Raw genomic sequence first — 26,873 nt, 5'->3', positions numbered from 1 at the left:
GTCTCCTCGCCTGGCTAGATCCTTTCACCCACTCCGATTCCGCTCCTGTGTTGCTCCCTTTGGAAGCCCTCCCTGATCTCTGAGGATAGAACATGTGCCCCTTGTCCGTGCTACTGTAAGGTCTCCGGAACTTTCGCTACCACTGCGCTCGCCACACCATACTGAACTTAACTGTTACGTGTCTGTCTCTCCTGTGAGACAGTGGGCCCTGTGAAGGCGGGAGGCTGGGCCTGCTCCCTGTTGTAGCCCCGGGTCTAACACAGAGCTGGGCATAGAATGGAGCCTGATCCCTATTAAGAAGCGCCTTCTGACTGTGGGATGATCCATCCCCACCCCAAGCACACACAATTTCCCCTTTACCGCTTTTGGGCCATTGTCCCGGCTGAAAAACCTCCTCCAGGTCCACCCCAGGCCTACTCCCAAATTCAGCTCTTCCATGAAACGGTCCCGAACTGGCCCCACTCCACACATCACAGGTGAGATAACTACCTTTTATCCATCCCACCCCCTGGGTAAGTTAGCACTTGAGTCTCTCTCCGTGGCTGGATAGGAGCCAACCGCAGACATAAGGAAGCTCCATGCACAAAACAGTAATGGTGATGCAACGTGGGGGCCCCCTCAGCCCCAGGCACTGGACTTGAAGTCTGAAGACCTGGGTTCAGATCCCTGCTCAGCTACTTCCTTGTGACTTCTGCAGGTCACTAACCACAGAGGCTCAGTTTCCTCATCTGCAAAACGGGAATCATGACAACAGCCTCGCAGGACTATTGTAAAAAAGCAGACGGGATAATTTGTGTGAAACACTCTGGAAACAGTAAAGCCACATCAAGTGTAGGGTGTGATAACAGTCTTCACTGCCAACCAACCCCCTACCCAACTCCACCACCGCCCACCCCAGGAGTTTTCGTCCTTCTGGAGTGGGGAGAGCATCGAATGAAACCTACAATCCCCTTCCTAGAAAAATGTACATACGTAAGAGCTTTGCAAACACTTTCAGGAGGTTCCTGAGGACCCTGCCATGGGAAGGGAAAGCCACCAACCAAACTTACGAGTGCTAGAAGGCCCCAAGGCCTGCCATCTTCCAAAATATATGCCCTCATCCAGAGTCCCGGATGCCAAGATGAAAGACAGGGGAGGGCAGCCCTGTCTCAAAGGAGAGCAATCTGGAGACTAAAACATCAATCCTAATGCCTTTCCCAGAACCAGAGGAAAGGAGAGAAAATAGAGAGTCCTCTCACTCTTTGGGAAGAACTCCACTTTTTTTCAGAAAGCATCACGGTATAGAGCAGAAGAATGATGAGGTATCCAAATCCAAGATTTCTTGTCCCACTCTCCCAAGGGCTCCCTGAGACTTTGGGCAAGTCATTGCACCTCTCCAGGCCTCAGGGTCTTCACATGGAGATCAGCTCATGGGCAAGGCCCTTCAAGCTCTGGGTGCCCAGGATCCGACGATGTGTCTGTTCTTACCCTGTTCTGAACCACAGCTCTGGCTTGGGTTTAATTCAGAAACACAAGGCAGATGTCGACAGTCAGCATGGTGATAATTCAGGGAGAAGGCCACCATCACAGCATTGTTCTAAATTAAATGGTGTGAAGGATGAGGCAGGGGGCAGAAGAGCAGAGCTCGAAGTGAGCAGCTGGGCTCAGGTGACCAGTGAGTCAGCAGTGAGGCCCAGAGGTAGAGGATTCCCCTAAAAGAACAACCAAAGGGGCTGCCACATTAGCGGGTAAGCTATGCAGAAATGCCACCACGTTTGGAGAATTCCCAGAAACTGCAATTTGCCCGTCTGTTTGTACCTCCTGTTCTCTATCCGGGCTCGGGATTCTAGCTCCATCCCAACCACCCGCTCCTGCTTCCTCCTTCATGATCTGAACTACAAACAGCGGAAGCTTAAAACAAGAGCTGTGGACCCCCCCACATACTGGGATGAAACTGGAGGACAGTGTCAGGGACCCCAGAAGTGAGTTTAGGAAGAGATAAAAAGCAGACCCATATTAAAACATCTACACAGACCTGTAAGAGAGAGACTACTAACCCAGGCAGGGCCGAAGTAAGACCTTGACCAAAGCCACAGCCTATCACGGAAGGCAGCCTATCCCAGCCCATCACAGCCCATTACAGCCCAGCAGAGCTGGGGCAGGACCATGGAGAACAAATTGCCAGCTCCTCATTGCCCAGCAGAGTGAATCTGTTGGTTGGCTGTGGGGTCATTTCCCACTAGCTGCCTAAGGTCTACAGAAGGACATACCTCCAGGCCCACCAGGAGGGTTCCAAACAGCCTGAAGTCCAGGGGTAACAAGGGACGCAAGGCTCTTCGTCCTCTGTTGCTATCTTCTGCATTTGTTCCAGGATGAGAACTGGCATGATGAGTCCCTTGCAACCAACATACGTGAAACTGACTGAGTCCCAGGGTGAGCACTCTAAAATATTTATGATTTGTTCCCTCCCATAGGCTCTAAATCATCGGCTTTACTGCACCGTAACTCAGCTGTTTCTGCTACACTATCTTTGTGTGCCCAAACACAGTGGTGGATCTAGCCTAAGGTAGGGGCTCAATAAACTTTTGCCAGACTCAGAAGCTTACATTTGTCTGCACAGCTAGAATATGTCTTTTAGCAAGCAAGGACTGCGTGTTAAATTTTCTTTGTATGCACTTCAAGATAAACATGTAGGTGCTTGATATATATTTGTGAATGAACGGTTGATTCGTTGGGTAAACCTAACAACCCTCCAGGCTGTGCCTATGAACCTTCATTTTCACGGACTCCGAGAAATACATACAGGCATGCACGAGCTCTCTGCTCTTTTCTGGGCTTCCTCGTCCCTGGAGAGGGAGCAGAGCGGGGAGTATAACCTGAGATGGTTTCTCAGGGGCCCACACTTTAAATCAGATGGCTTTGAAACCAGTAACTAAAGGGTAAACCTTGGATTGGATGAGGACTCCGTGAACTGCACCCATGTGAACATAGGCATGTGTTGCATTAACATGTGTACCATATGCACATATCCCATGCAGGCACGACGCTGGTATATACTGGATGTATCGGAACTGATACCCCGTCACCAACAGCAAGTTATCAGATGACAGATAATAACAGCAATGCAGACTTCTGCTCTTTAGTGACCATTCTCATTAGGTACTAGTAACAAATCAAACGTGTTTTGACAAAGAAAAAATACCAGCATAATTTACTCACTTTCTCAGGTTCAGTATTTCCTGAGGTGTCAAGACCTACTCTCAAAAAAAAAAAAAAAAAAAAAAAGTGGCCACTATTTAAATAAAAAGCCATAGGCTGGAAGAGAAATCACAGTTATGGGGAAGCGCCCCTTCCCCTACTGAGAGGCCCCAGGCAAGTCATGGGACTTTTGGGGCCTCGGTGTGCTCATCTGTAAAATGAGGTTAATAACCCCCCTACCTCACAGGACTCTCTTAAAAAATGATGATACAAGGGGGAAAACCCTGCTCTGTAAAGTCATACAGACAGATGATTATTCTAGCACTGTGTTAATCACTGATGACACCGTACCCCAGAATGAGTTACAAAATTACTGCCTCTAAGCGGACGTTACGCAGGACCGACACCTGACACAGGCGATGAGATGATCCCTGTGTAAACCGAATCGTGTTTCAAACACTCAAAGGGAGTTTCGTCAGGCAACCTGAGTGCATTCTGTGAGGGACTGCATATCTTCTAACGTCTGTTCTGCGCATTCTGTTCTCGTGTAATTGGGTTTTCTCGAAAGCCAGGCAATTTCCTCGCTCGGTCCGAGCATGCTCGGAGCCGAGATTCCTGAGGTTTTCGGCCCAGGCCCGGTGCTGGGCAGGAGGAACCGGGACTACAGCCGCGGCTCCTCCCCTCCCTCTGGGAGGCTCCTTCCTCTCCCCTCCGGCTCGAGTGGCGGCAGCCGGCGGCGCCCGTGCTGTGTCACTTTCGCCCTCGGAGGCTCCAGCCGCTTCCTGCCTTAGCGCGCGGGCCCCTGGCCTGGGAGATAATCCCCCGACCGCGGAGCCGAGCGCCGAGAGGGCAAAGGCCCGGGCCCGCTGGACACCGGTCAGCGGTGCAGGCGGCAACGCCGGGCAGGGCCGGGCCGGGGCGGCAGGGCAGCCTTTGATCCTCACCATCCCCAGGACCAAGGACCGGGAGCGGGGTCGCAGAGCGCGCTGATTCTCTCCAAGGTCTGCGAAGGCAGAGGCGGGCGCACGGGCACGCGCACCCACAGAGCGCCGCGGTGCAAGGGTCACCCCGAGCGTGTCGGGCGGGCCGCGGCGACACGCGCGCGCCCGCGGCTCCTCCCGGCCCGGCCAGACCAGCCCCCCGCGCCGCTGAGAAGGCGGCCAGTCCTCTGGGTCAGGGGGCATCGGGGACGCGGAGGGAGGGACGGTGAGACTCTGGCTGCAGGGCGGGACGGGGACTCCCTCATGGACCCCGCGCGCACACAACCCCAGTATCGTCCCAGGCCCACAGCCTCACGACCCCCTCTCCTAGTAACCTGGGTGCGTGCGCGCGGACACACACACCACAACAAGCCCAACTGGGACCACGAGGGGGCTGGCAGGACCAATCCCCGCGGGAGATCGGGGCCCACGCGTGTCCCCACTACGCCGCGGTCTGCGGTCCCCGCCCCCCGCACACACACGCCAGAGCGGTGTGTACACACAAACAGCTGGGCGGGGGAGGCGACGCCTCACTCCCCGGGGTGGGGACGCACGCGGCGCCGCCGGCCATCCCTCCCCTTTACATGCCGCACCGCCCTCCTTGCTCACACCTGCCCCCCAGCCCCCAAACTCAACGAAACCAAACAGCCAACGCCACCCAGATGAGGGGCTCGGACCCCCGATTGTCTTTTATCGTCAATGGAGAGAAATACCCAGCTCAGACGCGCGGTCCCCGGGACGCCTTCTCCAGTCGCACCCAGGCTCCGGCACGCGGCCCTCAGGTTCCCCGGACCTCCGCCGCAGACCGAGCCACCGCCCCCTGCCCGCCCTCCCCCACGACCGCCGTCCGGGACAGTCACCTGCTCGTCATCCTGAAGAACCCGAGCCAGAGCCCACCCCTGGCTGCTCGGGTCACTCGCCACCGCAAGCTAGCTTTTCAGAGCCTGTCAACTTAACCCCCAATCCGCCGGGCGGACCTATTCCCCAGGCCCAACTACACCGCGGCGACAGGAATAATAAAAATGCCAACAGAATCACCACCGCGGGGAATGTCCAAAGCTGCAACCGCAATAGATGCACCGATCCGGTTTCCTCCTCTGCTCCCATCCCCCGCGCCCCCCGCGGCCCGCGGGCTCACCGGGGACGGAGGGAGGGTGCAGCCTGTCTAGACGACAGACATCCCCGCGCCCGCGAGGACGGGCGCGCACACACACGGCCGCTGCCACAGACACAATCAGTCACCAGAGGAGGGAGGGGCGGGGTGGAGACACTCTCTCGGGGTCCCTCCGGCAGCCGCGAGTGCAGCAGCCTCCGGCCGGGAGCCGCGCTCCCAACCTCAGCGGAGCGCAGTCAGAACAGCTGCAAGTTTGGCTGGTACTAAACCAACTGCTCGATGCAGCAAATGCGGGCTTCAAAACAAAAGGGAGAGGAATCACGCTCGCTCTCTTCCTCCCCCGCGGGTCGGAACCCGGCACATGACAGCGGCTACACCGCGCGGCTCCAACGCAAACCGGGCTCCAGCCGTGCGGCCCCCAAGCACCCCACCTCCTCACCAGAGCTCCAGGGCTACAGCTCCCCCCGGGGCGGGGAACCCGGCAGGAAAGAGGCTAACCTGGGGAGGGGACGAGATCGGGGAGTGCGGTCCTCAACAGAGGCGGGGACGGTGGATGGGCGCGGACGCCCGACTGCCCCGGCGCAGGAAGGGAGAAGGGGGCTAATTGTTTGGGGCGGTTTTCCCGGATTTATCTCTAAGCACGCGCACGTCACGCAGCCCTCCTCCTGGGTCCCCGAATCGAAGGGCAAGCTGAGATGACTAAAAGAGGGGGGCGGACGGGGGGGATGCTCACCTCGGGGTCCCTCTGGCCGCTGCTCCGAGCCCGAGTCGGGGGGTGGGGGGAGGGGGCAGGGAAGGGGAAGGGAGGGAAGAGGCTCGGAAGAGCCGACTCCTGCCTCGAGTTCTGCGCGTCCCGGCTGCGGAGGGGATCGGGCGCCCCAGCGCACAAACCCAGCCGAGAGGGGAGGGAGGGAGGGAAGGGAAAGAGGGAGGGAGGGGCGGGTGGGGGGGAGGGAGTAGAGGAAGGAAAAAAAATGAACCCTGCTCTGACACAGGGAAAGAGAATGTAGGAGAGTGACGTCCAGGCCCCACCCTCCCCTCCGGCCACGTGCAAAGACTTGAAAGGAAAGAGGGCGGCGGGAGGCCTGCTGGGTAATGTAGTTCGCCTTTCTTTCCCAGGATGGCGGGCCCGGGAGAGCCGGGCGCTGCCGGGACGCCGGAGGTGCAGCCAGAGCAGCCGAGACAGCCCAGGGGAGTGACGCCGAAAGCAGCCGTCTTACGCTCCCTCCCCGCCAACCCCGGCGCGACCCTGGGTGGGGACCTCTGCATTGGGAGAACCGGGGGCTTAGGTGCTGTCCAGGCTTTCAGGGAAACGTTTAGTTTTAGGGGCTGGGAGGCTTTAAGGATGAGGACTTCCGAGCTTAAAGTGCAAAATCTGTCCTAATGGCAGATAAAAGGAAGCTTTGTGTATGCACTGGGCGGCCCGAGTGGCGTTATTAATGCTGCATTAAATGCTAACGTCTGTTATTGAGATGCATATGTTATAATTAACATTTGAACATCTCCGTGGCAGGGGCGGGATGTTGTAATTAGATATGCACTTTGCAACCAATTAATTTTCCATTGGCCATGCTGAGGGCTGGGAAGAGGGACGTGGTGTCTGGGAAAATTCAATGCAATGGATCATTCAGTAATCACCTAACCAAATCACCAATGTTTTCGGTGTTCCTACTAGGTGCCAGGCACTGAACTTGGCGCAGAGAGGCCTTCAGGAGAAATATACGATGCTGTACACCCCTCCAAGCAAAGGGGGTTGTAAAGTCATTGGAGGAACTGTGTGACACAGTATAACTGCCTTAGAAATCCATTTATTAATTCACGGAACATTTGGTGAGTACTTTCCACAGATGGGACACGTCTGGGAATATCAAGACAGGAGCCTTAGTCCCTGCCCTCAAGGAGCTCAAAGTCTAGTGTAGGGACCACAGTCAATTCAAAGTATAAGGGATAAGTCAACACTTAACATAGGGATACGCGTAAAGTGCTACAAACCCCTCAGGAGGAGCAGCCAACCTGGATGGAGGGTGCGTGGGTGGGAGAGAGTCAGAGAAGGCTTCCTGGAGGTGGTGGTACTTGAGCTAAGAATTGCTGAAATTTTTAGCAAAGGCAAAAAGGAAGGGGTGGGCATCTGACCAAGGCTACAGAGTACAAAGGCTCCAGATGAGAGAGAAGAGAGCTAATTCTGAGAGCCCCAGCAAGGCGGCACAGCGTGGAAGAGGTAGATTGATGGGGGCGGAGGTGGAGCATGAGCCTAGAGGGCAGAAGGAGCCTGGAACAGCTTCTCCCTGGACGAGGAGCTTGAAGTGGGCCTTGAAGGAGGGATGGGATTCTATTTTGTATGAAGAGCTTGTCTTCCAGGCTTGAGGCTCAGCATGAGGCAAACCACGGAAGGAAAGCAAGACAGCATTCAACCCACGTCCTATAGAGCAGCTCATTTGATTCTTGTCCAGTGGTCCCCCCTTATCTGCAGAGGATACTGGAGGAAACATTCTAAGACCCCCAGTGGATGCCTGAAACCATGCATAGTACTATGTTTATTCTTATACATGCATATCTATGATAAAGTTTAATTTATACATTAGGCACAGTAAGAGATTAACAACAATAACTAATAATAAAATAGATTGATTGTAACAATATACTGTAATAACAGTTACCGTAGATCTTAGCAACCTCCGCATATGATTTTTTTTCTTATTAAGTTGAGAACTTTCACCCTTTCACTTAAAGGAAGCACTTTACAGCTTCCCTTTGGCATATCTGAATTGCCAACATCATTACTCTTGCGCTTTGGGGCCATTATTAAGATAAGGGTTACTGGAACACAAGCGCTGCGACCCTGCCACAGTCAATTTGATAACCGAGAGGGCTACTAAGTGGCTAACAGGAGGGAGTGTATACAGCTTGGATACACTGGACAAAGGAAGGGTTCACATCCTGGATGGGTCGGAGCGAGATGGTGTGAGGTTTCATCATGCTTACTCAGAACCAGTGCAATTTACCCTTATGTTCATTGCAGCATTATACATAATAGCCAAGACTTGGAAGCAACCTAGGTGCCCATCAAGGGACGAATGGATAAAGAAGATGTGGTATTTATACACTATGGAATACTACTCAGCCATAAGAAATGATGAAATCCGGCCATTTGTGACAACATGGATGGACCTTGAGGGTATTATGCTGAGTGAAATAAGTCAGAGGGAGAAAGTCAAATACCGTATGATCTCACTCATAAGTAGAAGATAAAAATAACGACAAACAAACACATAGCATTGGAGTTTGGATTGGTGGTTACCATAGGGGAAGGGGGGAGAGGAGAGGGCAAAAGGAGTGATTAGGCTCACATGTGAGGGGATGCACTGTAATTAGTTTTCGGGTGGTGAACATGATGTAATGTACACAGAATTCGAAATATATTACCATGTACATTGGAATCAATCAATCAATCAATCAATCAATCAATCTCGGGGGAAAAAAAAGAACCAGTGCAGTTTAAAACTTATAAATTGTTTATTTCTGGGATTTTCCATTTAATATTTTCAGACCATGGTTGACCATGGCTAACTGAAACTGTAGAAAGCAAAACCACAAATAAGGGGGGACTACTATACCAAAGGGCATGGGGGGAGTGTCATCCCCTCCCTTCCAGAGGGAGGCAGCAGGCCCACCGTCATGCATCGGAAGAGGCAGAGTGGGTACTGGAAGCCAGTTGTCTGGGTGCCAGGCCCAGCTCCCCACCAAAGGAACTTATCTAAGCACACCTGATCCTTCCCGCTGGTTTGCCCTTCTTAGCAGTTATGGCTCATTGACTCAGCAGTGTGTTATTTTTATGCTTTAACATCTGGATGATCTCCTGGGTTTACAAAATATTAAATAATAGTACCAGAGTCTATCCACTCAGCAAATTCCCATTAACCCGCCTTTTGTGCTGTTTTGCACCTTGTGCGAGAGGAACTCCACCTAAGGCATGCAAAGAAACAAGAATGGAGTTGTCTAGGTCTTGGTTTTGCTTTGCTTTAAATCACACTCCCAAAGGCGGAGAGAAGCTGAGCAATGTGCAGAATGCAAAACGTCTACTCAGAGCACACGCCTCTGTTTAGGGGTGTGCCTGGGGTGTGAGGGCCAGTGGGAGCAACACAGGCTGGAGAGCTGGAGAGCTTGGCCCCTGGGTTTGAATCCCAGGCATGACACTTCCAGGATCTGCAACCTTGGGCAGCTTACTTAGCCTCCAGTAGGTGACCTTGGGCAGCTTACTCAACCACCTTTCTTGACCTTGTGAGAACCAATGGTGGTTAATGTATTTAAACTGGCTCTGTCACATAGCAAGTGCTGGGTGACGGTTGGTTCCTTTCCTCCTCCCCAGGGTCTCTCTGGGCCAGGAGAATGATCCCTGAATTTTTCTTTCTGCAGAGTCAGGCCAGCACAGCTCATGCTGGAGGCAAGATTCCTCAAGGGACCCATCTTCATGTGAAGTAGGTTAGGTTTGTCTTCAAGGAAGCTTCACCCAGTTCCAGCCCACCCCTCCTGCTGGTCCAGTAATTCTCACCAGCTGACAGTAGTGATGCTCTTCCCCTCCCGACCCTGCTGCCCGAGGACCCCATAGTGTGTCACGCCACCCAAGGTGCCTTCTCTGGGAGTGTCTGTAGCCCACATTACTTTTCCCCGCCCACCAAAATTTACCTCCTACTCTCCATCCTCAGATCCTGGCTTCTGCTTTATCTCCAGTCTGATAAACCTTCTCTAATGTATGATAAGATAGTCTTTTCATTGTCCTCCAACCCTGACATTTTTGTCTTATTGAGAGCTCTCTGAAATGGCCTCTGATGATGGGGATTCCAGCCTGGAATGAGATCTTTGAGAGGAAGACTGTGGGTCCCTCTGACTAAAGTCTCCCAGCGTGGGAGGGCTGGGGCTTACTTGGTCCCTCATCTGGTGTCCTTCCTTCTCTGCTCTGTGGTTGATCTTATGCCCAACCTGCAGGTTTAGGTCAGAGAAGCTGCTAGGTGCAGGACTAATGAAATGACACTGCATCGGTTTAATTGCGACAGACTTGAGTTGCCAAGAGTTGACTTTGTCTGACTTGTCACTGCACAGCCCAGAAATTCAAAGCCAGACTGTTTCTCTCTGTTTTAAGCAGTTGCTTTTCCTAATTCACACTTTCCTAAGATACTAGCAAAAAGAAATATTTCTCCTTTCTTCCCATTCCTTCTCCTTTCCCCTACCAGTCTTTCCTCTATCAATCGTCGCATTTATTAAAGGCCTGAGGGTGTTACAGAGCCCTAAGGGACCAGTGACCTGGAAGTGGGTCCTTTTGCCCAAAACCGCTCGTACCAATAGAATGAGACTGGGTTCAGAATAGCAGAGCAGAAACGTTATTCGTTGATCAAGGAAAATAGAGAAGGAGAGCTCCTGTTTTACACACCTTCTCCCGAAGGGAAGTTTCTTACAGGATGTGAGGGGGGCGAGGTCTCTGTGTCTGCTCAAGGCAGGGGCATCTGGAGCATATGCACATCTTCCCTTCTTGCGCACACAACTTAAAGCAAAGCATCAGAGTGGAAAGTGTTTTAGGGACCTCTCTGGGCAACAGTGGGAGCCCACCAGAGCGCAGGGGGAGAAAAATGACCTGCCTTCAGGCGCTGAGGAGACCAGGCTGGCACCTGTGAGATAATAGGGAAACTGATGAAGTGCTATACTGTGCGAGGGTGATTTTTAAGGGAACAAAGAGTTCCTGGTGGGCTGGAATGGTCAGAGAAGGCTTCTGGGAGGAAAGCAGGACTCGACCCATTCACGGCCTCCCGTCAGGAGGAGGGCAGCCATGGCCTAAACCCACGTTTTGTAGCATTGACCTGGGAGACACTGCAGAAGTAGTATCTTTAGGTGGAAACTGGAGACTGGGTTCATCACACATCAGTTTGGTGGCCACTGACCCTGCAGAAGAAAGGAAGTTACTGGTCTAGTGTCTACGCTCTGTGACTGTGGTGCTGGCCCGGAGAGATAATGGCTTGATAGAACCAGGTTAAATTTCACCGAGGCCTCATCTCAGCTTCCACTATACAAGCTCCAAGACCAACGCCTGAAAGAAAGATGGAAAGTGATCCTCGAGGGTGAAAGTTGGTGGTGGAGGAAGGGACATCAATAGAGAATCATGAGCTTGAGAAACGCAAAAGCCGAATAAGGAATGAACGAAGGAACTTTTATTGGGAACATGCGATGCATAAGGCATTGCAAGGTACCATGGGGAACCAAGCACGTGAAACTAGGTTCCAGGTCCCACTGGACCCTATCCTGCTGTGACATTTCCTGTCTCTGGGCCTCAGTTTCCACACCTGTAAAATGGGCAGGTTGGACTCTTTGATCACTAAGATTATTTCCAAACTTGAAGTTCTCCCTTCAAGACATTTACGATCTAGCTCGTAAAAGAAGCTGTAAAGTTAAGTAGCCAAAAGAGTGGATGTTAACCTGTTTCATTCCAGCAGAGCAGGAAGGGTTTGTAATATTCATTAAACAAAGCCCTGTAATATTCATTAAACCAGGGAACAGAAGACAAGCAGATCTTGTCTTACAAGTTTCAAGAACAGTAAGCAAAGCCCATGAGTACTCAGGCATTCCTCAAGTTCCTCTGAGTTCAAGGTCAGACGTCACAGGTCAGTGGCATGAGCTCCGCATCCACAGACGGCTGTGCCCATGATGAGGACCTGGGCAAAGGTCCACCCTCACATCTCTACAAGGGGCAAGTTTCATTGTTTACTAGGCTACACTCTAGAAAAACTGTGCTATCCTTACCCTGGGAGGGGCAGGCAGCCTTACAGGACCAGGGATATATGTACCCCTGATCCAAGGGCCTCCAGGCCATTGGCTAGGCCTGGACTTGAGTGGCCCTGGCTCCAGCAGATGAACTAAGCCAATCAGATTCCTTCTTGCAAGAATCTACAGGAAGAGGCTGAGAGAATGCTGCTCATTGGTGACTGCTCCTTAGTCTGGTGAGGGGGAAGGGGCTTGTGGCCTTGGTGGGCCCAGCGCAAGAGGAGTAACTGGAGGAGTGGGGTGGAGGGGGAAAGAGACAGAGAGAGGGTAGCTTCGGTTCCTAACTTTCTGACTCTCAGTCACAGGTGCTCTACGACACCTCTCTAGGGTTGCTGATATCCCTGCATCCTTAAAGTAATTCCCTGTAATTTGCACTAAGTTGAGTGGGTCTCCGACCTTTGTAATCCAAAGACCCACATCTAGAACAGCCCGAAAGAGCAGAAGTGCAGACAGAGAAGTTATGGCTATTACGATCCGTGCAGCTGGGAATTTCCCCTCCTGAAGATGCCCTTCTCTTTTCTATCCTAGGTGTCTTCCTATTCAACTAGCTTATAATTCCTGTCTCCTAAATCTTATCCTGAAAAGTCTGCAAAAGAATTGAGCCTCCACAGCCCCTAAATCCGCTTTTCAAAGGACAGTAGCTAATAAATTAGTTGAGCGAATACTATTTGCCAGGCACCAAGTGAAACCCTCTCTGTGCTTTGTCTCCTTAAGTCCACACGGCAACTTTTACAGTGGAAGGAACCAAGGCTGGGAGTGATGACGGAACTTGCCCAGGCGTACACAGCCAGCAAGGAGGTGCTGGTCTGCGCCGGGCTGCGGACCTCAGAGCCAATGGGTTTAACCACATCCCCTCATCTCAAAACATGAGGACCCACCTTCTCCAAGTCACCAGGGAGCACCTCTCCTCCAGCTACAAGAAACATCCGTCTTCCTCACTGGTGCATTTATAATGAGGTGTTTTTTTCTTTTCAACTGAGACTTTGTGTGCAAAATGTGTGTGCATTTGTTTGTATGTATCTGATGCCCCAAATGATTCTATGCCAGAGAAGAATGATCCTGTTCATATACCTCATCAGTCAAAAAAAAATTTTGGATCCACACCTATAGTACATGTTTACCATTTATCTATCTATTATATTTACCAAAATACACATTTTAAATGATGACCTAAAGATGAAGTAAGCATTTTTAAGTAATTCAAAACTTTTGACAATTAATGATTCAAAAGTCCTTTTGCTCTTAGGGAAACTTTTTTTTTTTTTGCCAATATTTACCGTACAAGTGAACATCAACAGCTATCAAATATTTTCTCCTGGCCCCTCAGTGGCTCGTGGTAGGACACGTGCATGGAGGCCACAAACCATACCCTGGGTTTTGAATGTTTGTCACGTTTCCCAATTTGTTAATAACAAAATGATTGCAGTAAATAATGAAGATGCAGTCAGCTAAACCCGAGTGAAGTTTCACTCCTTTCCTGACTTATTTCTTACCCTAGTAGTCTTTGTTTTTTGTGTTTTAAATAAATGATTTATTACGCATAATTATAATAGCTGAGATAGCATTGCCTATGCATTTTTGCATCCAGCTTTAGTCACTTAATAAAATTAAAATCACACAATTTCTGTGTTATTAAAAAGTCTTGGGGCCGGCCTGGTGGCACAGTGGTTAAGTACACACGTTCCGCTTCGGCGGCCCGGGGTTTGCGGGTTAGGATCCCAGATGCGGACACTTGGCAAGCCATGCTGTGGCAGGCGTCCCACATAGAAAGTAGAGGAAGATGGGCATGGATGTTAGCTCAGGGCCAGTCTTCCTCAGCAAAAAGAGGAGGATTGGCAGCAGTTAGCTCAGGGCTAAACTTCCTCAAAAAAAATTTAAATAAATAAAAAATACATAAAGTTAAAAAAAAAAGTCTTTATAGACACCATTTGAAAAATCACCAAAATGCCCTCTTTTTTTACCCTGGTGTTTGTTAAGTACATATAATACGTTTACTCTAAGTTACATACCATGAATGGCAAGCACACACAGAAATGTGCATTAATCTAGGATTACGGGACCTCACAGCTTAGGTCAGAAGACTGACACATTTTAAACAGAAATGGCAGATGTACAACAGACAGAGTGACTGTTCAGGGAAAGGGGGAGTCTTGTGAGCTGGCATGGCAGGGAAGATTTTTCAGGAAAAGTAGGGCCCAGCCAGACTTGGAGACCTGAGCATGATTTGGTGATTTGCGTGGGAAGGAGGCTTCCCCTGTGGGCAGACATCAGGCATTTATAAATGGGAATTAGCAAGTGGAGGAGTCTGGGTGAGCAAAGGGAAGGAGGAGGCAGTATCTTCAGAAAGTTAGTACTGTGGAGCTGGTTCGAGCCTGGCCTCAGGGGTGCAAAGACCAGGGTTTAAATCTTGCCATCACCTTTTACGACCAGCTGACAGCCTTGGGCAGCTTCAGCGCTCTGAGCTTCCGTGGCCTCTATCACGTGGGGAAACACCAGAGCCTGCCTTCGTGAGTTGTCCTGGGGATTAAATGTGATCATGGAGATGAAGCACACAGCGCATCGTAAGGACTCAAGGAAGATTAACTTCTATTTTTTGGTTATTATTGTTGATTTTCTTGTTATACTGAGGATAGGCAGTGTGGGACCTCGAATGAGAATCTGACCATTTGGACTTTTTTCTATGGCCCAGGGTCGTGCAGTTAGATTTCGAGCTGTAATTCACACAGACAGTGGAGTGTGCACCAGACAGTTAGTCTACTTTGCCTGAGCCCAGATTCCAGTAGGCCCCATCAGCACCTTTAGCATGACCTCTGGGGCTTCAGTGGAACCTGGGGAATGAGGAAGAGTCTCCCAGGTGCCATAGGAGCTGAACTTCTGTCCTTCTGTCACCCATGGGTAGACACAAATATGCATACCTCACCTCTTTTTCTGTTTTTGCAATATTCGTTATCTAATTTGTTTATACTCCACTCTTTCCAGAAAGGACTTGAGACAGCTTTTTAAATTCTAAAATATACCTAATATGTGAAAATAGGAGTTTACATAAAAGACACTTTATGAGATGGTTATCCCTTTACAAAAGGAGTAACCACAGTTTCCTTAAATAGCTGCTCATCTGGTGCATTCAACATCAGATCTGATTGAGAAAATTTTGCTCTGCGCAACTTTTCTGGAATGCATCTACGGTATCACTGCGGTTCACAGCATTGACTGCTTTTGATCAAGTTTGCTACTTGAGTAAAGGGTATAAGAAGCCCTTGCATTTACTTTGTGCCATCTTAAACCAAATTAGGGGCTCTGCTTTATTTTTTGATGAATCTCTCAGAGATGTGAGAGCTAAGCAGTTGACCTGAATCTGGTCCAGAGGTCACTGAGCTGCCGGTGGTTGGAGAAGCCCGCTTGGAGGAGGTGGCAAGTAGGAGTTTCAGGAAAACAAGGAAAGATGCCAACTGGCTGACACTGAATGGGAGACCATCCCAGGGAAGGGGGCTGTGTGGGAGGGTGTTGGGGCTGCCCTCGCACCTGCAGGGTAGCAGGAGAGGTGGCCAGCCAGCCTGGAACCTCAGACAGGGCCACAGAAGAGAGGGCATCAGGCTGGTGACAGTTTGCCTATCCCCCATCCTACAAAACAATTTTGGTCTGACACAGAGATAAGATGTCCAACACTCCCTTTCTGCTATACTTTATTTCAGGCCTTATCAAACGTACCCTTTCAGTGGGCATGTTGCCATGACAACCTTATAGTCACTAGAGGGCATCTATAATTGGTAGAAAATGGCATTACTTTAGTCACAGCCTTTTTTTTTTTTTTCTGGGAGGAGTTTTCGTCCTAGGCTACTTAAAGTACTCAGATGTAATCTTTTTGCCTGAGCAGACTAATAATCACCTTGTAATTTAATTACTAAGCCAGCGCCAGTGAACTCTTCTTCTCCTGTCGATTGAGCTGTAATTTTCAAATACCAGCTTCTTGGGCAGGGCCCAGCTCTGGAGGCTGCAGTTATCCAGATGCAGGTCTTCACCTGCACTGTGCTTCGCGAAGCCACTCAGCCGTGGAATCAGCTCCAGGGATCCTTGAGAAATGCAAGCACGTTCGGAGCGCTCCACCTGTCAGCTATGGCAGGCGTTCATTGCCACTGAAGAACGTCCCAGGTTGTCCTCACTGTCACTTCTCCATTCCCTACAATGTCCTTCCATCTGGCACATCCCCCTTTCCTAGGTAGAGAAAACCCCTAATCATGGGATTGTAGAGGTTTTTCAAATTATTTTTAAAAATTGTGATAAAATACATATAATGTAAAATTGAACTATTTTTATGTGCACAATTCAGTGGCACAAAGGACATTCACATTGTTGTGCTGTCATCACCTCTGTCCATCCACAGAACTTTTCATTTTACAAAACTGAAACTCTGTATCCATTAACAAGTGGTCCTCATTCCCTCCTCCCGCCAGCTCCTGGCCGCCACGATTCTACTTTCCGTCTTCGGGAATTTAACTACTTTAGGGGTCTCATGTAAGTGGGATCATACGACAGTTGTCCTTTTGTGACTGGCTTATTTCACTTAGCATAATGGCCTCAAGGTTCATCTATGATACAACGTGTGTCAAAATTTCCTTCCTTTTTAAAGCTGAATAATATTCCACTGTTTGTACATTCTACATTTTGTTTATTCATTCATCCATTGATGGACACAGATTGCTTCTGCCTTTTGGCTATTGCTAATAATGCTGCTATGAGGATGGGTGTACAACTGTCTCTTTGAATCCCTGCTTCCAATTCTTTGGGGTATATACCCAGAAGTGGAATTGCTGGATCATATGTTAATTCTATTTTTAGTTTTTTGAGGAATATCCATACTGTTTTTCCATAGCAGTTGAACCATTTTACTTTCCCACCAACAGTACATGATGGTTCCAATTTCTCCACATCCTTGCCAACATGTGTTATTTTCCGGGGTTTTTTTTTTTCGATAGTGACCATTCTGATGAGTGTGAGATGGTCATAGTTATCTTTTTAAGGAGAGGGCTTGTCTGACCCGATCGGCTGATGTTACTTCTACTAACAGCAATTATAGGAGCTGACATTAATTGAACACATAACATGTGGTAGCATCTGTATCTTGTATTAGGGTTCTCTAGGGAAAGAGAACCAATAGGAGATATATATATATAGAAAGAGAGACAGAGACAGAGAGATTTATTAGAGGAATTGGCTCTCACGATTATGGAGGCTGAGAAGTCCCAGGATCTGCTGTCTGCAAGCTGGAGCCCCAGGAAAGCTGGTTGTGTAATTCAATCCGAGTCCAAAGGTCTGAGAACCAGGAGCACTGATGTCTGAGGGCAGGAGAAGATGGATGTCTCAGCTCTAGCAGAGACAGCGAAACCTCCCTCCTCCACGTTTTTGTTCCGTTCAAGCCCTCAGAGGGTTGAGTGCTGCCCACCCACATTGGTGAGGGGGAGCTTCTTTCCCCAGTCCACCAATTCAAATGTTAGTCTCTTCTGGAGACACCCTCACAGGCACATCCAGAAATAATGTTTTACCAGCTATCTGAGCATCCCTTAGCCCAGTCAAGCTGACACAAACGAACCACCAGGGCACTCTAGTTAGTTATCTCACTTGATCCTCACACCAGCGCTATCATTCCCATTTTACAGATGAAGAAACTGAAAGTTTGTATAATTGGTGATTTGCCCAAGCTCATGTAACCCACTAACTATTATATACCACTGAAGGCGGACCCTGAAGGAGGCTATAGGATTTCTCAATGCAAAACCAGATCTGCTTATGGATGGAAAGGACGGCCTCTAGTAATGCAGTTCTTTTCTTGTGTTTCTAAAGTTTAGTGCTTTTCCTGGTAATGACAACAAACAACAGTGAAGACAATAATGAGAATGATGTTAAAGAAGAAAAAGGAATTGAATATAACCAAATGTTCAGCTATAATCTCCATATGTGAAAAAAAAAACCCTCAATACTTGAACATTTCATATTCATAGAACTAAATTAGAGGGTGATTATTCATATAACGGAATTATTTGCTTTATAGAAGGATTCACTGAATTATCCTCTTCTGTGATGAGCTTTCCCCATTCATTTAAAGTAGGAATTAATTTATAACAATATGATGTATATATAGCTCCCGCAGAACACATCTATTGCACAGCATGAAGCCAAATCAAGTTGCTAAAATGATTTTGATTACTGGATAACGATAGTGGGGAATACTTGCTCATTTCAGTACTTGAGGATTCCAACTACGAAAGGATTTGTAGACTCAACTATCAAACCACTATGCTTAATCTTGGTGAAATTATGAAGGACCAGAGACATGCCAAAAGACAGGGGGAACAGACTATTAAACAAACGGTTTGCAAGCACCTACCAGAAGAAGGAATCACTCAGACTCCTTAGCAAGACATAAACAACAAGCTGAGCCAAACTGAAATCTTATCGCGTATTGCTGATACTATTAGCTCCAATAGGAGAGAAACATGGATTTGTTATTCATTTGGCAGTCTCTCCTGGCCTTCTCGTGAAAAAGAAGAAGAAATGTCGACAGAAAGAACACTAGAGTAGATGAGCAGATACTTCTGGATTTTTGGTTAAAGTGACATATTGTGTGTTGATAAATTTCTGTTTAGGTGATCAGCATTTGGTAGGCACATTCCCACCGTATCCACGAGGAATTGCGTTTGGCTGCTAATAACAGAGACCCAAATTACAGTGGCTTAAAAAGTGATAGGAATTTTCTCTGACATTAAAAAAAAAAAAAAAGTTGGTCCAGACACTTTGCGAGACAGTTTGGCAGCTTCATACAGAACTAAACATACTCTTACCACGTTGATCCAGCAATCGCATTCCTTGGTATTTGCCCAAAGGAACTGAAAACTTACGTCCACACAAAAACCTTCACACAAATGTCTATAGCAGCTTTATTCATAATTGGAAAAACTTGGAAGCCACCAAGATATCCTTCAGTAGATGAGGGGATAAACAAACCGTGGTACATCCAGGCAATAGAGTATTATTATTCAGCGCTTAGAAGAAATGAGCCATCAAGCCATGAAAAGACACAAAGGAAACTTAAATGTATATTGCTAAGCAAAAGAAGCCAATCTGAAAAGGCTGTATGATTCCAACTATGTGACATTCTGGAAAAGCAAAACTATGGCAAAACAGTAAAAAGATCAGTGGTTGCTAAGGATTCTAGGAGAGGGAAGGGGGCTGAGTAGGCAGAGCACAGGGGATTTTTAGGGCAGTGAATGATACTGTAACCGTAGGTCCGAGTCATTAAACATTTGTCAAAACCGATAGAATGTACAACACTAAGAATGAATCCTAATGTAAACTGTGGATTTCAGTTAATAGTAATGTATCAATATTGGCTCGTCAATTTTAACAAATGTACCAGCCTAATGCAAGGTGTTAATAATAGGGGAAATGGGGAGGGGGATGATACATGGGAACTCTCTACCTTCTGTTCAATTTTTCTGTAAACCCAAAACTGCTCACAAAGTCAAGTCTATTAGTTTTTAAAAAGCAAAAATCAAGACTGAGAAACAAAAGAAGTCCATAGTTAGGCAGTCTCAAGTTGATGTGATGGCTTTACGTTTATCAGAGCTCCAGCTCCTTCCGTCTTCCTCCTCTATCTTCCCCAGTACAGGGCTTCCATCTCAAAGTTGGCTCGTGGTCACAAAACGGTGACTGAGCTCTGGCCATTTGAATGTCACGTAACAATAGAGGGATAGAGAGAAAGGTAAAGGGACACTTTACCAAGTCAGTCCTCTCAAAAAGATTCCCCTATTAAGTACAGACTGCATATCAGGTGATATTAAGGAATTATTGTTAATTTTGTTAGGTGTGATATTGGTATTGTGATTATGTTAAAAGAGAAAGTATTTCTTGGAGACACATACTGATGTAATTCTGGGTGAAAATGATGTGACACCTGGACTTTGCTTTAAAATAATCTAGAAAAAAAAAAAGACAAGTGGAAGGGTAGACGACACAAGAGTGACAAAATGTTGGTAGTTATAAAACTACGTGAAGGATACATGGTGGTTCTTATACTATTTTCCTTACTTACATATGTGTTGGAGTTTTTTATTATAAAAAGTAAAAAATAAATTTCTGCATACATTTCCTTAGCTACCACTATTTGCAAGAGAGGCTGGGAGACAGATTTTTACCTGGGCATTTGTCACACTCAGCATATGGAGTCCCGTTGGTGAGGAAGAAGGGAAGCAGGAATATTTGGTAGACGACCAGCGCGCTCTGCCACATCCACTAACAGTGAGCCATGGAAAACTGCTATTCTGGCATGGCCTTCAAATCAGATGGCACCCTGGTCATCAAAGCCCATTTTGCTCACGTCCTTGCCAAGACAGCCTGTGGGTCAGACTCGCTGGCAGACTTAGTCATGCCTTCACGCGTACTGCATGCAATGTTCTTCCTTCACCCATTGCTCTTTTTTTTTTTTTTTTTCCTATCCCTCACTTCTGCATGGGCTTCCACTCCCCATCCTTTAGGACTCAGCTCACAAGCTGCCTCCGCCAAGAAACCATTAACAGCCTGCATCCTCCCCACTCCCACAGCAGGTTAAACACCCTTCTGGGTTTCCATGTCTCCTGTGCTTTCCTCTACTTAGTACCTATACCCTGAATCGTGACATAAATTTTTATTTATCTCCTTCCACCACTAAACTATAAACTAAACATAGAACACGTCCTACGTCTTATTTGCCTTAGGATCTCCAATACTTATCGAAGTACCTGGTACACAGAACAGGTGAAACTCTGAACTAGATTATAGCCCTTATCCTTGTAATGGCAATAATATTGACAACAGTAGCAACTAGCCTTTCTGGAATATTTAATAGGTGCCAAATTTATTACATGCATGATTTCGTTTAATCATTACAAGATCCCTGTGAAGTGGGTGTGCTTTTTCCCATTTTATAAAGGAGGAAACCAAGGCTTGGAAAAGTTTTATGAACTTGTGAGGTTTCTAAGAGGTGAAGCCTGGGTTCAAGCTCAGCACTGGCTGACACCAGAGGTGATCTCAGAGCCTCCTTCCTGTACCACCTCTGTGTATCCTCACTCCTGCCAGCAGTGGCAGGCCCCATGATGCAATGCATCCATAGAATCAGGAAGTGTATGACCTTGGTGCTGAAGCATTTCCTTATATGGCAATGGGGGCAGATCCTGGCATGCAGATGTGTCCCCATCCCCTGCCTGAGAGTATAAAAGGGCAATCCTGCAACAGCTGGTCCTCCTAGTTGGCAAATTCCTCACTCAGCATCCTCTGTGCTGAGGTCTGTGGTGGCCAGGACTGGTGACTGCTGAACTCCAGGTGCAGGCCTGTGAGGAGGCAGAAGGCTCCCCTGAGGCTAGATCGTCTGCCAGTCCTTTGTCCAGTTTGTTTCCTGGTTGGAGGTGGTGATCCCAGGCGACGGGCTCTGTGAGCCAAGGGCCATGCCATTCACTCCTGCAGGCTCTGCACTGGCACAAGACTTCCCGGGGAATGACACTGCTAAGTGCATGATCTCGGTCTGAGGCAGATTACATCTGTCAGTTTCTCCTCATCCTTCAGGCAGGTGTTTCCTAAAGGCAGTGGGTGGCAGACACCAAGGAGGTATGCATCCCGTGCGTCTCTCACTCTGAGGCACCTCTGTTGAACAACACCAGCAAAGAGAAGAAAGGAAAAGGTAGCTAGCTAATTTCACATTGTCTTGCTCCTTCCTGTCTTCAGCTTAATGCTCCAGCAATATCAGTCAATTCTTCCCTCTTCATAGACCATTTCTTACCCCTGTTCTTGTACTCTGGTTCATGGTAGTTTCCTTTGTTTGGAATGCCATCCGCACCCTACTTCCAGCTCTTCTGTTCATCTTTCACTCAGTTGTCACTCTCCAGGAAGTCCGGTTGGGTTCCTTGCTCTGAGATAGCTAAAATACCCCATCCATATCTCTATACTGCAGTTGTAACACTGTTTTAGGGTGATCCTCTATGTGTGTGCCTCCTCTACTAGACTGTAAGTCTTAAGACCATATATTCGCTTTATTCTCCTTTGCATGTCCGGCACCTTGAGATATGTAGGTGCTCAATGAATAACGATACTTCACTTTTATCTGGTACTTACCATGCGCCAGGCCATTTTACAGATGAGGAACCTGAGGCTCGGAAGGGTTAAATTACTTGCCCAAAGTAACCCAGTTAGTAAGTGCTGGAACTGGGACTCTGAACCAAAGCATTAGGACTCCGTGCTCTTAAACACTCCAGGATACTGCCTCCTCCAAATACTTGTGGAATTTAGGAATAAATGCTTTTCATGAGCTATATGTGCATTTTCAAAACTTAAATGTTTCTGATGGTGAAAAAAGAAAGGGGGTGAAATCAAGCTCAGAGATTTAAATTTGGAGACAAGGAAATGTTTTCTCTTTCAATCTCTGTTAATCAATTCTACAAATATTTATGACATTAGATTTATTGTGAGCTCAGCATTGCGTTAATAGCTGTGGGGAAGCCAAGCTAGATGAGAAGATGGTGTGTTCCCAGCCCTTGAGGACTTGCTAATGTGGTCAGAGAGACACAGTGACAAGGCAAGGAGGATGGCCTGAGCAGAGTCTGACGAGCAGGGCAGGCAGTCGGAGATGCAGAGAGAAGCCCTGAGTGGACTGGGGCTGGTGGTGGTCAGAAGAGGGTTTGAAGAGCACAGAGCAATCTCTGATGAGAGCAGGATCTCTTTGCTTCGAGTTTTCTATGGGTCTTGTCCAAAGCACCCCCAGAGATGGTCCGGATGGTGCCTCTGATGTGATGCTGAATTTCTGCCTCAACGCCCTCCATCTTTGTTTCTATAGCTAAGAACGGAAGTAGGAGTTCTATGGTTGGGCCAAGACAGAGAGAGAGGCTGTTCTCCAAGCCCCAAAGAACCGCTTCTGTTGACCCGTGTCCCCGTGACCTTCTGTGGCGTTTGGAGAAAGGCAGCTGTGTGAGTGTCCCCATAATGGAGCTTTGAGGGCTGCTGGCTTTTGAAAACCCTCACCTCTCCATTCTCTCCCTGGGGAAGCCAGGGGATAATTGGGTATTATGTGCAGCCTCTAAGACACAGGACCCTTTCAGCACGGCTGTCCCCTGGGAGTGGCCATATTTGTGTCGACTGCAATTTTCCCCGGGCGGGTGAAAGGAGCAGGTCAGGCCGGGTGCTGCCTTTTCAGAGCTGGGAATTGTCCCTGGATCTGGGGGACCATGGTAACATTCACAGCGATACAAAGCCGGTAACAGAGGAGGCTGTGACAGTGACCACAGAGTGTAATCTTAGGACTAAACTACTTTCTTCTTCCTCTGGGGGAGGCTATGCAAAGAGTTAACATGGTTGCCCATCAACACTGCCTTCTTCTCTGGGGAAGTATGGTGAACTTGACCGTGGCTTCTCCTTCCTCAGACATCCAGCACTCTTGATCTTTCTCTCATCCCTCCTCTCTCAGAAGCTACACTCGGAAGAAGTGTTGCCATCCAGCAGGTATAGCTGTGGAGCACAGGACAGTTCTGAACAGGAACCAAGCGGTTGAGTTTCTGATACTGGCTTGACGTGGCCTTGTGAACTTGGGCAAGTGACGTCCTCCTTCTCTGGTTCTCTTCTCCTCCTGAATAAGTTTATGGGGTGGGGACATGGAGGGACTAGCTCAGTGGTTCTCAACCCTAGTTGTATACTGGAACCATCTGGAGTTGCTTTGTAAAAATCTCCGTGTCCAGGATCCACTGCAGACCAGTTAAATCAGAATATTTGGGGGCAGAGCCAAGGCATCACTGTGTTTTAAAAGCTCCCCAGAGGGTTCTAATATGAGGCCAGGCTGGAGAACCCAAAATCTGAAGACCGCTAAGATCATAATTATAGATAATTCTTAGGTTATAGATCCCTGGATTAGCCTAATCAGTAATTTTGGCATTTTATATCTTATTTCTAATGGTGGAATTAAAACATTGATTTCTTTTGTAAGCATAGAGAAAGGAGATGTTGCTCTTGTGATGGGGCTTTCTAGACATCCAAGAAGTAGGATGCTCACAGAGTGGCCCTTTCAGCATGCCTCTGAACAACCGTCAGCCTCACCCAGTCTCAAAATTCCCAGCTGGCATTAGGAGGGAGGAGAAAGGCAATCTCCTCTCATCCTCCTCTCCAAGTGTGTTCCCCAAGAGCCAGGTTCTCCAGGCATAGATAGATCAAGCCTTACTGTGGGCAAAGGATGCCCTGTACAGGTGTCTTCAGGCACTCAGTGTTAATTAGCAGGTGATTCTCACTCCATTTGACAAGGCTTAGAAGCAGGTAGGTTTTGAAGGTGAGTGTGGAGTAGTGTGAAATGGGTTCAGGGGGTGATCCCTTGCCCAAGGTGAGCTGGCCGTGGGATGCACTGGTGTAGCAGCTCTGAGAACTGGAAAGAGGATCCTAGGACCTGGGAACAGCAGAACGTGGAAGGTCCTGCAAAGGGTATTACAATGGCACCAAAGAGAATGAGACATCCTATTTACTTGTTTCTCTAGGGTCTGGCTCTGAGTGTAAGCTCCTATAAGGTAACTTCTGGAGATTTTTCTCCTTGTTTCCTCATTAAATAAACAACTTGCACATCAGCCTGTGTGATGAGCTATGAGGGCCCACAGACGTGCACCCTGAGGCCTAAGTCACATGATTTGACCCTCAGATCCATAACCTTCCTGGTTCTTTGATTGTTTTCTGTGGATTTCTCTTTTCCCCAGTGAGATTATCAGCTTAGCAAGGGCATGAATCTTACCCATTGCTTTGCATGCACCAATCAGTGCCCGGCCCAGGACTGGGCATGCAGTGACATTCGATACATGCTTATTTATTTGACTTCATGTTGCCTTCAATGGGAGTCCATATTCCAGGCAGGACAATCGGAAGCTCTTAATATGAACATTCACTCATTCAGCAAATATTTATTGAGTCTCTAATTTGTACTGGGCTCTTGTTGTAGACTGAATGTTTGTGCCCCGCTCCCCCATATTCCCATGTTAAAGCTCCAGTGTGATGGTATTTGGGGATGGGTCCTTTAGGAGGTAATTACGGTTAGATGAGGTCATGAGAATGGTACCCTCACGATGAGATTAGTGCCGTTGTAGGAAGAGATATCAGTGAGCTGACTCGCTTACTCTCTGCCCGTCTCTCTGCGAATGCACAAAGATGAGCTCACTGAGCGCATGGGGAGATGGCGGCCTCCTACAAGCCAAGAAAAGAGCCCTCGGAATGAAACCTACCTTGCTGGCACCTTGATTTTAGATTTCCCAGCCTCCAGAACTCTGAGAAAATAAACTTCTGTAATTTAAGCCATCGGGTCTACGGTATTTTGTATGGCAGCCCGAGTTGACTAAGACAGCTCTATACAACCCTTAGGGAAGGGGATGGACTCTGTGCTAATTTCAGGTTTGTCACCAGCTTCAGTCAACTGAGTGATCAAATAATCCAATCTTTTCATAGACATGGATTCTATTGTATATTTCCTTTTATTCTTTTTTTAAAGATTTTATTTTATTTTTTTCCTTTTTCTCCCAAAGCCCCCCGGTACATAGTTGTATATTTTTAGTTGTGGGTCCTCCTAGTTGTGGCATGTGGGACGCTGCCTCAGCATGGCCTGATGAGCGGTGCCATGTCTGCAACCAGGATCCGAACCGGTGAAATCTTGGGCCACTGCAGCGGAGCGCGCAATTAACCACTCAGCCACGGGGCCAGCCCCTTATTTTCTTTCGTTCTTCATGAAGCCTGGTGTGTTTTGCATATATGAGGCAGGCCCTTGATAAAAATTTTTGAATGACTGGCAGAATCAACGTAAGTGTTTATTGAGCACTTGCTATTAAGACCTCACAGTCTTATGCAGTATGCTGGGGGACATATAAGAAAAAGAATAGACGTGGTCCTCATCCTTAGGGAGTTTAAAATCTCCTGGGGCAGTATGTCAGACTTCTTTTATACACCATTGCAGATCAGGTAAGCCGTATCACCTCTTATTCTAGTCAATGCTGTAGCGACCAGGTCTGAGGGGCTCCAACCAGTTCCCTGTGGGACGGACCTAGCAGTGTGTCAGCTCAGACCATGCCCCACACCCAATACCACCGTTAGATCCAGGCAAGCAGGACTCATGCCTCTGATCCGAGCCTCAGGACTTGTCTATCCCGACCCCCCCTTCCATGAAATTTCCTAATTACTCCTAAACCTGAATTGCAACCTGCATGGGCCTGGGACCTGATTTCTCCCATGATACACACACACACTAACTCACACACACATACACACACACATATACTCACTCTCTCTCACACACACACACCATGCAAGGGGTCAACCAGATATCCTGAGGAGCTCCAAGACTCCAGCCTGTGGGGTTACTTCAGGGTCCATTTCTGGTTGGTTCCAACAAGGCTGTCCTCTGGGAATGATCCTTCCTGTGCCCTCCAAAGACTTTCTGGACCCTTGCTTTCAGTGCCATTGAGCCCTTCTGATTGATGTGATGACATTGTGCTCTCCCATGTCAATCTGAAGCCTTGCTGAACGAGGGATGGGCATTCCTTGTGGGAATTGTTCCAATTTTCTGACTCCCCACCGGCATCTCGCTTCTCCTCCCTTTCGATGGCAGTGTGTGGAAGGCAAGGATGAAGTCAACATTGAAAGAGACCACATTCTGGGATGCAGTGATTAGGGCTGAAGAGTTCAAGGGAAAACGTGGTTGGAAGATGTGCTGTTCTATTTATGTTATACAATTTAGAAGGGCAAATTTAACATGCATGTCCAGA

At 48.2% G+C, this 26,873-nt stretch overlaps 1 protein-coding gene and 1 long non-coding RNA gene across 41 annotated transcripts in view; one reads left to right on the top strand and one right to left on the bottom strand.

Moving 5' to 3' along the window:
• CTIF (cap binding complex dependent translation initiation factor) overlaps window positions 1-6,317 on the bottom strand; it is a 296,979-nt gene extending 290,662 nt beyond the window's left edge. For 6 of the 40 annotated variants that reach the window (XR_011421048.1, XR_011421049.1, XR_011421050.1 and 3 more), the window contains exon 1: window positions 6,005-6,310. The gene's annotated coding sequence lies outside the window, so the exon portion shown is untranslated. Of the gene's footprint in view, window positions 1-4,870; window positions 4,980-5,017; window positions 5,546-5,769; window positions 5,877-6,004 lie in introns of those variants that run through there. The other 34 variants (XR_011421045.1, XM_023647775.2, XM_070221055.1 and 31 more) reach the window with 19 other exon arrangements.
• LOC102150021 (uncharacterized) lies at window positions 6,318-13,699 on the top strand. The gene is made up of 4 exons (XR_011421054.1): window positions 6,318-6,524; window positions 6,947-7,101; window positions 8,291-8,446; window positions 12,793-13,699. It is a non-coding gene; the product is annotated as an uncharacterized lncRNA (long non-coding RNA).
• Window positions 13,700-26,873: the final 13,174 nt, after the last annotated feature.

This window comes from Equus caballus, chromosome 8 (assembly GCF_041296265.1).
Source record: "Equus caballus isolate H_3958 breed thoroughbred chromosome 8, TB-T2T, whole genome shotgun sequence".
NCBI classification, from domain to species: domain Eukaryota; kingdom Metazoa; phylum Chordata; class Mammalia; order Perissodactyla; family Equidae; genus Equus; species Equus caballus.
The sequence above is the reverse complement of the archived record's forward strand: the minus strand, read 5'-3'. Positions and strand labels throughout refer to the sequence as shown.